Genomic DNA, 13,449 nt, shown 5'->3' with positions numbered 1-13,449 from the left:
GTCCAGAAGCTTTTTAACGAACTCAGAAATTCACTTTCAACACTTGTGTGCTGTAATTTAGAGTTAATCTTCTGTTTTCTGCGCTTCAACATTGTAAGAGGCTTCTCCGCCTGAAGGAGTATTTAGTGTTTCAACTTCCTTGGATTAACAACTACATCGATTGTAACCAAGTAAATACTTGTGCCTTGTTTTTATGATATATTTTCTGCTTACTTTATTTTATAAGTGTCAGTTTAAGAGTTCGAGAATGGTTGGTTTAGTTTTTATGTTTGCAGGCTATCCAACCCGACAACGGTCCTACAACTGTCTTCCGTTATCCTATACCAGTTTATGGGGTATGTCGAATCTGCACATAATATTTTTCCACAAAAACTTAATAACTGCTCCCTCTGTAATTCTTGCCAGGGCTTCGGCTTCTACCCATTTGGAAAAGTAGTCCACTGCCACAAGCAGAAATCGCTTTTGACCGAGCGCCATAGGGAATGGTCCTACAATATCCATACCCCATTGATCAAAGGGGCAAGAAACTATGGACGCCTTTAGCATTGAGGTGGGCATATGTGTCAGATTCTGATGTTTTTGGCAAGATAAACAAGTGTTCACCAACTGTTGAGCATCCTTTTGTAAGGTAGGCCAGAAATAGCTGGCCAGCAACACCCTGCGAGCTAATGTTCTGCCTCTAGCGTGACTGCCGCAACACCCTCGATGTATTTCTTGTAAGGCATGCTCCGCCTCTTCCATGCTTAAACACTTGAGTAAATGTTTGGAAAATGTCCGCTTATATAACTGATCTCCTATCATGGTGTAGGCGTGAACCTTTTTCCTGACCAGCCGTGCTTCCTCCAGGTCGGTTGGTAGGATACCTTGTTGAAGATAACTAATCATTGGGGCTCTCCAATAAATAAGCTCCTCTACGTTATTCTGAAGATCTGTCTGGCTATGAGAAACGTCTGCGCTATTGACCTGTCCAAGACCCATGTGGTCAGAGAACTGGTCATTTTAGCTAACTCGTCAGCTCGGCAATTCTCTGTTCTAGGAATCTTGCTCACCGTGACCTTCTTGAACTCTTCTTTCATTTTCTCATAAGCCTCTCGGTATACCTGCAGCTTACCACTATTGACCTCAAAGTTGCCTACTACTTGCTGGGTTACTAATTGAGAATCCGAGTAGATGATTACTCGGGCAGCTCCCACATGCCGGGCTGCCTGCAGCCCTGCCAATAAAGCCTCATACTCTGCCTCGTTGTTAGTGGCTCTGAAGTTCAATCGCACGACTAGCTACAAGATGTCTTCTTAAGGGGATATCAGAAGAACTTCGACGCCACTTCCCTGCTGTGTGGCCGATCCATCCACATATAACTTCCAAGTTTCTTCGGAATCAGTTTGATGAATCTCGGCCAAGAAATTAGCCAAGGCTTGTGCTTTAATAACCATGCGAGGTTGATAAACTATATTATACTCTCCCAATTCTGTCGCTCACTTGATAAGCCGGCCAGCAACCTCCACATTGGTAAGGGCTTTACCCATGGTACTATTGGTCAAGACTGTGATGGGATGTGCCAGAAAATAAGGCCTTAGACGCCGGACCATGAGCACCAGTCTGTAAACCAACTTTTTCAGAGCTGTGTATCTAGATTTAGTCTCCTTCATTAGATAACTAAAAAGTATACTGGTCGTTGTACATTGTCTTGTTCTTTTATCAGCACTACCCCCACGGCCTCAGGGGTGGCTGACAGGTAGACCCAGAGCGGCTTTCCTGTAATAGGCTTGAATAAAGAAGGTAAAGTCTCTAAATACTTTTTTAGCTCTTCAAAAGCCCGCGTGCATTCCTTGCCCCACTGGAATTTGGAAGCTTTCCTGAGCAGTTTAAAGAAGGGTGCCACTTTGTCTGCTGATCGGGAGATAAATCTGGACAAGGCTGTTACCCTACCCACCAACTTCTGAGCCTCCTTCAGGTTTTGGGGAGCCTTCATGTCCCGGAGTGCTTGGACCTTCTCAGGGTTGACTTCAATTCCACACTCCATTACCAATTATCCCAAGAATTTCCCTCCTTTGTCTCCGAACAAACACTTCAAGGGATTTAATTTTAACCTGTACTGTCGAGGGTGCCACAGGTATCCTCCACATCAACTATCAGGTTTGCGGCTGAAGGGTATTTGATGAGTATATTGTCTACATAGACTTCCACGTTACGCTCGGCCTGCTCCCGGAAGATTTTATCCATCATCCTTTGGTAAGTGGCTCCAGCATTCCTAAGACCAAAAGGCATGACAGTGTAACAAAAAGTATCATCCACCGTGATAAAACTGACCTTCTCTTTATCTTCTATGGCAAGGAGGATTTGGTAGTATCCCTGATAAGCATCTAGCATGCATATCCTCTCACAGCCGGTGGTTGAATCTACCAGCTGGTCAATTCTGGGAAGAGGATAACAATCTTTAGGACTGACATGATTGAGATCCCGGAGTAATAAAGCAGTAAATAAAAAAGAAACATGAATTTAACCTGGTTACAACTAAGGAGGTTGTTAATCCAGGGCAATGAGAAGCACACTAAAAAGAATCTCCTTTACTGAAGGCGGAGAAGCCTTTTACACTTTGGAAGCTTAGAACTATTGCTAGGAATGACTACACAATTGATTGCTTGAGTTGTCTTCAATTCCTAGCTCCAGGGGCCTTTTAATAGCCTCTGGAAATCTGATTTCGAGGGTCCAAGGCGTCTCCAATAGGTGTCTAAGGTGCCTCCAAGGGGTGAGCGGATAAAACATTATTCGCAGCTCGAAACGGTTAGTTTGACCTGTTGAAGGCGCCTTCAACAAGCCTGAAGCGCCTTCAAGCTGGAGGCGCCTCCAAGCCTGATGGAGGCGCCTCCAAGCTGGCAGCTCGAATTCCAGCTTACTTTCTTCAGCTTTCGACGCTCTGTTCTTTTGGGTGATTTCGGCCAACCGAAATAGGGCTCACCCGAACCCAATTTCCGGCCTTCTCCTCGAGCAGCCTTCCTCCCCGGCTTAACGTCCCTCGAACGCCACGCACGTTATTCTCACCCACCGGTGTACTCTTTCGCAGCTCTCTCGTCCTTCGGATGCACCGAGCCCGTCGGCTCCCTTTCCTGTGCCGTCCTTCTCGCTAGCTGCGTCTTCTGCTCGACTTCCTGCGCTCCTAAGCTCCTGCACACTCAGACACAGGGATCAAACACAGCAGGACCTAACCAACTTAGTTGATCACATCAAAACACCCACGGGGACCAACAATCTCCCCCTTTTTTATGTGCATCGACCCAAGTTCAAGTTAGGGTAAAAATAGACAGAAAAATAATTTTAAAAGAAAATTACTAAACTCACATATTAAGCATTAGTTTGCAATAAATAAAATTGCAACTACAAAAAGAATATTTTTAATTTAAAAAATTCTCTCCCCCTAAATATGTACTTCTCTAAGCTTGTACCTTTCTCTCCCCCTTTGATCACAGCAAAAATGGGGTAATAGAAAAAAAATTTAACATAAATTTTTAAGTTAGAAAATTTCTAAGAAAAAATATTTCTAAGTAAAATGAAATTTTTTGGAAAAAATTCTAAGTAAAATTTCTAAGTAAAAAAAATTCTAACCACAATAATTTGTTTGGATTTTTCAAAATGATTTCTAAGTAAAAAAAATTGATTTTTAGAAAAGAAATTCTAAGCAAAGCTTTCAAGAGATATTTTTCTAAAAAAATGAATTTCTAAGGAAATGTTTAAAAACTTTTCAAAGCATTATTTAATTCTAATTTTAATGCTTTTATCAGAAAGTGAATTAAACATTTTCATTTCGATATTTCGGCTTCCAGGTCGTGACAAGGCACTAGGCCTTCTTGGTTATTGGAGCAACAATCACTTCCTTAGACAAAACTTCCATAAAGAAATTCAAAGTTTAATTTTCTTACTGTAAGCTTTTAAATGAATTAATTTAGCATAGATTTCGGAACCCAATAGAGGTTCCTTCCTACAGGGTTATTCAAAAATTTCGGGGGTACATAGTTCTTGGGTACTCTTTTAAGTTGACCCTGATGGTTTCTAATGTACCAATTCAATTTTTCATAAATTTTTAATTTTGAGTTTGGAAATTTATTTGTATTTAAACATGCATCAAATTTCAAATTTTCCATTTCAAATTTTAATTTATTATTTTCTGATTTTATGCTATCGTACATCTCAAGTGGACATGCTTTTGCTAATTTCATTTTCAATTCTTTATTTTCTTTTTTTAATTCGAATAAGTCTTTAGAAAGAGTTTAATGAAGCGAAATGACTGAGTCGGGGTTAGATTTCGTACCTGACTTACCTGAATCGATGAGGCTCCCCCTTCACTGCAGCTTTCCTCTTCTGATGTTCCTCCCCCTTCATCGATACTCATCTCTGAACTTGACTCTTCTTCCAGCTGATGGTTAGCTATTAGAGCTATCTCCGAGAATTCTTCGACGTCTGATTCGGAGGATGAGTCTGACCAAGTGGCTTTTAGGTTCTTGTGTTTAGAGGAATCTGGTTTCTTGTACTTGGTCTTTGCCTTCTCCTTTTGCTTGCTCTTCAATTTCGGGCAGTCATCCTTGATGTGCCCTTCTTCGTTGCACTTGTAGCAACGAGTCGTTCTTCTTTTTCTCTCATGCCTCTGTGATCTAAATTTGTTAGTATTAAAAAATTTATTGAAGTGTTTTACCAGTAGTACCGCTTCGGATTCATCGACCGAGGCTTCTGAGTCAGAACTGTTTATTTTTGCCTTTAAGGCAATGTTCTGACTGGTCTTCTCCACTCCATTGGGCTCTGCAACTCGAGATTCGTGAAGTTCAAAAGTAGAAAACAATTGTTCTAAAGTACTTACCTTGAAGTCCTTAGAGATGTAGTACGCATCTACTAAGGAGGCACAATCGGGAGTTCTCGGGAAAGCGTTGAGCGCGTACCGGATCGAGTCCCGGTTCGTTACTTCTTCTCCAAGGTTGTTGAGGTGAGTTATCAGCTCTTTGATCCTCGCTTGGAGTTGCGCTACCTTCTCGCCTTGGTTTATCCGGAGGTTTGTCAACTGGGTCCGGAGGAGGTCGCACCTCGCTAGCTTTACTTCGGAGGTACCTTCATGAAGCTCCAGGAATTTTTCCTAGAGATCTTTCGTGGAGTCGTAGCTTCCGATCTGATTTACCTCCTGAGGCGGCAGAACGCTGAGTAGGTGGAACTCAGCTTTTCCGTTGGCGACGAAATCTGCTTGCTCCTTTTTCGTCCAGGTGTTTTCCTCCTTATCTTTCGGAACTGCATAGCCATATTTCATTATTAAAAGAATGTCAAATTTAGTTTTAAAAAATACCTCCATTTTGCGCTTCCATGTGGCGAAGTCTCCGTCGAACTTTGGGGGATGGATGTTCGCTCCGGCCATCGTCTTGATCGTAGTGCTTCAGTTGGCGGTTAGTCCTTCTGAGGCGATCAAGCTCTGATACCAATTGTAGGTGCAGCGGAGGCCGGCAAGAGGGGGATGAATTGCTGAATATAAAAATAAACTATACCCTCCTCGTGCTTTCAACTCAATTAGTGCAATAGTAAATAAAGCAGTAAAGTAATAAAGCAGTAAACAGAAAAGAAACAGGAATTTAACCTGGTTACAACCAAGGAGGTTGTTAATCCAGGGCAATGAGAAGCGCACTAAAAAGAATCTCCTTTACTGAAGGTGGAGAAGCCTTTTACACTTTGGAAGCTTAGAACTATTGCTAGGAATGGCTACACAATTGATTGCTTGAGTTGTCTTCAATTCCTAGCTCCAGGGGCCTTTAAATAGCCTCTAGAAATCTGATCTCGAGGGTCCAAGGTGCCTCCAATAGGGGTCCTAGGCGCCTCCAAGGGGTGAGCGGATAAAACTTTATCTGCAGCTCGAAACGGTCAGTTTGACCTGTTGAAGGTGCCTTCAACAAGCCTGAAGGCGCCTTCAAGCTGGAGGCGCCTCCAAGCCTGATGGAGGCGCCTCCAAGCTGGCAGCTCGAATTCCAACTTGCATTCTTCAGCTTCCGACTCTCCGTTCTTTTGGGTGATTTCGGCCAACCGAAATAGGGCTCGCCCGAACTTAATTTCTGGCCTTCTCCTCGAGCAACCTTCCTCCCCGGCTTAACGTCACTCGAACGCCGCGCACGTTCTTCTCACCCACAGGTGTACTCTTCCGCAGCTCTCTCGTCCTTCGGACGTACCGAGCCCATCAGCTCCCTTTCCTGTGCAGTCCTTCTCGCTAGCTGCGTCTTCCGCTCGACTTCCTGCGCTCCTAAGCTCCTGCACACTCAGACACAGGGATCAAACACAGCAGGACCTAACCAACTTGGTTGATCACATCAAAACACCCACGGGGACCAACACTCCTTACTCCCCGACGCGTCCTTATTGCTACACGCCAGGCCCCCCCTGATCTGCCCTGGGTCTGCTTGCCTGTCCCGCTACCTCGTGTCGCTCCTCCATCATTCTTTGGACCTGAGGAGCCAGCTCGTGGGGTGGCAGGCCCAACTCAGCAGCACGATGAGAATCCTGGGCGAATTGAAAAAAATCGTTGGTGGCATGCGTGTGTGACCGATGATAAGTGCAATAGCGTGGCCCCCAAGGCCCAGGTCGGGGGGCATGGACTACAACTACGTGCGGGATCGGCCGAACATCCTGAACGGGGTGGAAGGTAGGTCGGGCTTCCCTAGCACGCGGGAGGGGTTGAGCAGGCGGTTGGGGTACTCTTCTCTCCGGCTTATTGGTAGAGGAGGGAGGTTTGTCTGCCTTCCTTCGAGCCGCCTGCGCTTCTTCCACATTGATGTAGCTGACGGCTTTCTCCAGCATCTCATCAAAATTTCTTACAGGATTTCTGATGAGGTCTCTAAAGAATTCTCCCTCTGTCAGACTATGAGAGAAGGCGCTCATAAGTATTTCTGATGTGGCTGCGGGGACGTCCTGGGCCACTTAGTTGAAGCGTTTGATATAACTTCTTAATGGCTCAGAGGGCCCCTGCTTGAGAGTGAACAGGCAGTGGTCAGTCTTTTTGATATTTCCTGCTGCTGGTGAAGTGGCGTAGGAACGCATTCTTGAAATCTAAGAAACAAGTGATGGACCCATGCGGCAGTTTGTCGAACCACTTCTGGTCAGAGCCTGATAGAGTATTCAAGAATACTCGACACTTAACGGCGTCGCTATATTGGTGTAGCAGAGCCGCATTTCTAACTTCCAGAGGTGATGTTCAGGATCTTTACTGCCATCATATTCCCCAATAGCTGGGGAAATGTATCCTTTTGGCAGCTTTTCCTCCAATATCTTAGAGGAGAAGGGCACTTTTTCTTCTAGCTCCCCCCGACGTTCTTCGCAGAGGACGATAGCCTTTCCCCTTTTCGAGTCTTTAGGCAGAGAGATTTCTGCCATAGAAACTTGTGGTTGCTCCTTGTGGCTGTAGCATCCTAGTTCTGGTTGATAATAACCTTGGCCGGGCTCCCAGTAGAAGGCCAGGGGAAATTCCATGGGTTTCTTCCTCTTAGAACCTCGATCCAAGGCATGGGCCGTCTCTTTGGAAGCTTCCGGCAACTTTCACGATCGGGAGGCGGTAGTTTGCTTTTCAGAGGCCGCCCGCCTTTTGGCTTCTTTGAATAGTTCGTATTCTCCAACCATCATGGTTACGTTGATTCGACCAGAGTCCTCCATCTTCACATTCCGGAACAGGTAAATGTGTTCCCACAAATGGCGTCAAATTTGATCCCATTCGGAAGCTGAGTCGGACAGAGGCTGACCGTGTTGTCCTTGCTGTTGATGGAAAGTCACAGGGACGCCTGATTGATTTGGTACCTACAAGAAGGGTTCCCACGGGTGGATGATGGGGGGTGATGACTGGGATGATGAGGCGAGGGTTCTGCACACACTCAGACAAGCACTCAGGTCATTAGAGACCAAGAACCAGGGAAAAAGTTTCCAGGCCAGGCCCTCCGACGCTCAAGTCAGGTACTTTTTCCCCAGAAACACAGTGAAATGACGAAAAGTAAAGGATGAAATGTGAAAAGATGAGTGAGCTATTGGTCCCTTTAGAGGCCGACAAGAGGGGAGGGGTGAATTGCCCTACAAAAATAAATCTAACCTTTCTCGGATTTTCACCTAATTAACAAACACTTGTAATCATAAAAAGAAGAGATTAATTAAAGAAATCAGACACAGAGAGTTTACTTGGTTTGCAATCAGAGGATTACTAATCTAAGAAAAAGACGGCGCACTATCTGATGATCTCCTCTGGTCGGAGTAGCCTCTTACAGTGCTGATAGCACAAACAGAGAAGTAAAGCACAGAGAAATTGATTACAAGTTGAATGATTAGACTGTGTAGATCAATGCTATATTTATAGCACTGTTCGGGGCGCCCTGAAGGGTTCGAGCACCCTAGGGGGATAAAATTTTATCCCCCAACGTTCAAATCGAGTCAAAATAAGATCTGGTCAAAATCTTTAGTCCGGGTGCCCCGGTATGTTTCGGGCGCCCCAGACCCAAAAGTCAACTCTGGTTGACTTTTTTCGTCCGGTAGCTCTGCTTCAGTTCAGCTCGTCTCGGTCCAGGTCTTCAACTCTGGCTCCGCTAGCTTGGGTGATCTTGGCCATCCGGAATAGGGCTCACCCGAACCCAAGTTCCGACCTTCTCCTCGAGCAGTCTTCCTTCCCGGTTTCTCGTCCCTCGAACGTCGCGTACGTTCTTCTCATCCACCGGTGCACTCTTCCGCAGTCACCTCGTCCCTCGAACGCACTGAGCCCGTCGACTCTCTCCCCGTGCCGTCCTTCTCCCTAGCCGCGTCTTCCACTCGACTTCCTGTGTTCCTAAGCTCCTGCACACTTAGACACAAGGGTTAGACAAAACAGGACCAAACTTAACTTGTTTGATCACATCAAAACATCTTGGGGTTCCAACAATCTCCCCCTTTTTGATGTGAGCAACCCAAGTTAAGTTAGGGTAAACAAATGCAATAAAAATAATTAATTTGCTAATAATAATTGTCAAAAATTATTATACCTCCCCCTCGACTTAACATACTTCTCCCCCTTTGATCACATAAAAAATTGGGGTTCCTAAACAAGTCTAAGGTGAAAAAATTTAACTTTGTTAAAAGGTTTCTAAGTAATAAAAGTTTAAACACTTTCCTAATATAAATTTCTAAGGATCTGAAAAAAATTTCTAATTAAGACAATTTCGAACTATAAAAAAGTGTGCAACAGAATTAACTTTCTAATAGAAATTGTAGTTTTCAAAAAAAATTTAGAGAAAAAAATTTGAACATTTTTTTAAAAAAATTTAAGTATCTGAAATAAATTTCTACGTAAGAAAACTTAGAAGTTTTTCTAAGTTAAAAAAAAATTGAACATTTTTTTTAAATTTTTTTTTAATTTGTTAAATTTGCAACTAAAAATTTTCCTAACAATTAATTTTCTAAGTTTTCGCAAACATGAATATTTTTGTAAATATTTTCTAAAATAAATTAAATAACCCTTTAAAGCATTATTTTTTGAATTAATATTTTTTCAGTTAGTCAATTAACTTTTCATTTCAGTACTTGGCTTCCAGTCAGTGGCGAGGCACTAGGCCTTCTTGGTTATTGGAGCAGCAACCACTTTTTAGTCAAAGTCTCATAAAGAAACTATCTATTTAATTTTTCTCGCTGAAAATGCTAAGTTTTAATTTTGAATTTAAATTAAACAGGGTTTTGGAACCCAATAGAAGTTCCTTCCTACAGGGTTAATCAAGTATTTTCTAGGCACATAGGCTTTTGATATTTTTCTAATTTGACTTTGGTGAAACCTATAGTACTAGTTTAATCCTCTATCATTTTTAAAAGCAAAAATATTTGAACAGGTAGACTTTTTCAAATTTTCTATTTCTTCTTTTAATTTATCATTTTCAGACTTTATTTTATCAAAGTCTTTTATTAGACAAGATTTTGCTAAAGTTCTTTTTATTTCTAAGTTTTTATTTTTTTTAATTTAGTTTTTTTACTTTCTAACTTAAACATGGATTTTGCCATAACCTTAATACCGAAATAAAGTTGATCAGGGGGTAAGAGACATACCCCACTTACCATATCAGACTTGAAGCCTGAATCTCCCCCTGCTTCGCTGCTTTCATCTGAAGTCGCTCCCCCTTCATCGATGTTGGGTTCTGATGTACTTTGCCCTTCATAGCTTGCCATCAGTGCTATCTCGGCATATTCTTGAATCTCGGACTTAGATGATGAACTATCTATTGGTGCAATCGACCTCCAAGGTTTTAATGTCAAACAAATATGTTTAAGTATGTTTAAGTATGGAGCTTGATCTAGGGAAGTCCTAGTTGTAGGCTAGGCAAGGGAAGTCCTAGTTGGAGGCTAGGTAAGGAGAGAAATCTCTGTATATTGTGGAAGCTAGGTGGATAGGTCTGGAGGACTTGATCCCTGGGTAGCCGAATACTGAGTCCTAGTTGTAGGCTAGGTAAGGGAAATCTCAGTATATCGTGGAAGCTAGGTGGATAGGTCTGGAGGACTTGATCCCTGGGTAGCCGAATACTGAGTCTTGGTGAGTGAAGCCAAGTGGAGAAAATCCTAGGAGGTGGTAACCTTAGGTAACCAGAAGTCTTGGAGGAGTGAACTCTAAGAAAGGTTGATTGGATGGTTTCCGGTCGACCGCGCGCGGTCGACCGGACCAGCGGATCTCGGTAAATCTAGGTTTAGGTTTATCATTGTATTCTGTATTACTATTATTACTGTTGGCTAATGTAGTATTGTAGGAAAAATCTTAGTGGATTGAGCGATCATACACTGAGAAGGCAAAAGTCTAAACAGGTCTGGAGGACAATGTTTGGCAGGTAAGTTGACGTAAGCAACTGGAGGAGCGACAATGGGGTCGAGTTCCCGAAGGGAACAACCTAAGATCGCTGATCCAACTGAAGAAACCGGGAAGGTTTCTAAGTTGAGATCAAGACAGTTCTACTGTCTAATATTACTCATGCATAATATATTATTACTGTTCTAACCTTTGTTTTGCAGGAATATTGTTTAACTCTATTTTACAGGTTTGGCCTGATCGATCGACCGAACAGGAGGAACGGTCGACCAAACTGTTGGTTGCTACTCGGAAAACCTAGAGGTTCCACTGTACAAAAATTTTGTACAAAGGTCTGAACCTTTTCCTAGCTACCATGTGTTCTTTTAAATTAAATTTTGGATCGCCTGCGGAACTTAACACGTTTGATCCAAAACTTAATCTATTTGTTCTTTTAGGTTTTGACTTGGATCTCCTGCGGAACTTAACACGTTCGACCCAAATCACCTTAAGTTATTAATTCCATTAAATATTAATTTCCATAATTGGTTCCCAGTACTGACGTGGCGAGGCACATGGCCTTCTTGGATATGGGAGCAACCACCACCGACTAGACAAAACCTTTTATAGAAATCTAATATTTAATTTTCTAAAATAACTTTAGGTTAACCGAAAAGAACAATCAAATCACAAGGAAAAATAAAACAAAAGAACACAACTTCGAAAAACATATTCGAAATACTAGAACGTAAGCCTCTTGTATTTGGTATTATTTCCATAAATAACTAGTATGATGCGGAAAAGGAAAAACTACTAGTTATACCTTCTAGAAAGACCTCTTGATTTTCTACCGTATTCCTCTTCTAACCTCAGACGTTGTGTGGACAACGATCTTCCGAGATGAGAAACCACCAACCACCTTCTTCTCCTCCAAGCTAGGTTCGGCCACAATAAGGAAGCTTCACCAAGGAAGAAAATCAAAACACCAACCAAGCTCCAAGAGATGCTAGCTTTCTCTCCTTCTTCTTCTTCTTCTCCAAGTAGTATCCGGCCACCACGAGAGCTCCAAGGGGAGAGAGAGTTTCGGCCACCACAAGAGGAAGAGAGGGAGAGGATGATGATGGCCGGCCACACCAAGGAACAAAAGAGGGAGAGAAATAATAGAAGTTGTTTAGAATGAAGGCACCCCCACCCCTTCTTTTATATTCCTTGGCCTAGGCAAATTAGGAAATTTAATTACAATAAAATTTCCTTAATTTCCTTGACATAATTTAATTGAGAAAAATAAAATAAAATTTCCAATTAAAACAATATTGGCCGGCCACATCAAAAGAAATAAATTAGACAAGTTTTAATCAACAAATTAAAACTTCCTAATTTATTTCCGGAAATTTTAAAAATAAAATTTCTCTTCAAAAATCTCTTCATGGTTAATAAAAAGAAATTTCTATAATTTTAATTTAATAATATGTTAATAATTTTTAAAGAGAAAATAAAATATCTCACCAATCTACAAATAAGGAAAGAGATCTAATCTCTTTCTTTAATCTTTTGTAGATCTTTTACTAGAGAGATATTTTTAATTTTAATTCTCTTTAATAAATTATATCTTTCACATAATAAAAATTAAAATTAAAATCCTTTTTAATTTAATATAGCCGGCACCTCTAGCTTGGGTTCAAGCTAGGGCCGGCCACCTTAACCATGCTTAGGCCGACCCTAGCTTGATTCCAAGCTAGCTTGGCCGGCCCCCTTTAGGTGAGTATAGAAGGTGGGCATAGTACTCTATAAATAAGAGGCTACGATAGGGACCGATAGGAGGAATTAGTTTTGGTCTCCCGATAAAATTAATCATCCCGTGTTCGCCCCGAACACACAACTTAATTTTATCAATAATAATTAATTCCACTAGAGAACCATTATTGAACTACCGCACCAATCCCAAATTACATTTTTGGGCTCCTTCTTATTATGAGTGTGTTAGTCTCCCTGTGTTTAAGATATCGAATGTCCACCAATTAAGTGAGTTACTGACAACTCATTTAATTAATATCTTAATCCAAGAGTAGTACCACTCAACCTTATCATCATGTCGGACTAAGTCCACCTGCAGGGTTTAACATGACAATCCTTATGAGCTCCTCTTGAGGACATTATCAACCTAGTATCTCTAGGACACAGTTTCCTTCTATAATCAACAACACACACTATAAGTGATACCATTTCCCAACTTATCGGGTTTATTGATTCATCGAGCTAAATCTCACCCATTGATAAATTAAAGAAATAAATATCAAATATATATGCTTGTTATTATATTAGGATTAAGAGCACACACTTCCATAATAACTGAGGTATTTGTTCCTTTATAAAGTCAGTATAAAAGAAACAACCTCAAATGGTCCTACTCAATACACTCTAAGTGTACTAGTGTAATTATACAGTCAAGATAAACTGATACCTAATTACACTACAACCTTCTGATGGTTTGTTCCTTTCCATTTTGGTCGTGAGCTACTGTTTATAATTTATAAGGTACTGATAACATTATCTTCTGCATGTGGCACCACATACTATGTTATCTACAGTATAAATTAATTGAACAACTACAACTAAATTTAGACAATTTGACCAAATGTGATTCTTTATTTAATATAAATGTT

Source organism: Zingiber officinale, chromosome 3B (genome assembly GCF_018446385.1).
Source record: "Zingiber officinale cultivar Zhangliang chromosome 3B, Zo_v1.1, whole genome shotgun sequence".
NCBI lineage: Eukaryota > Viridiplantae > Streptophyta > Magnoliopsida > Zingiberales > Zingiberaceae > Zingiber > Zingiber officinale.
Note: the sequence above shows the minus strand (reverse complement) of the source record.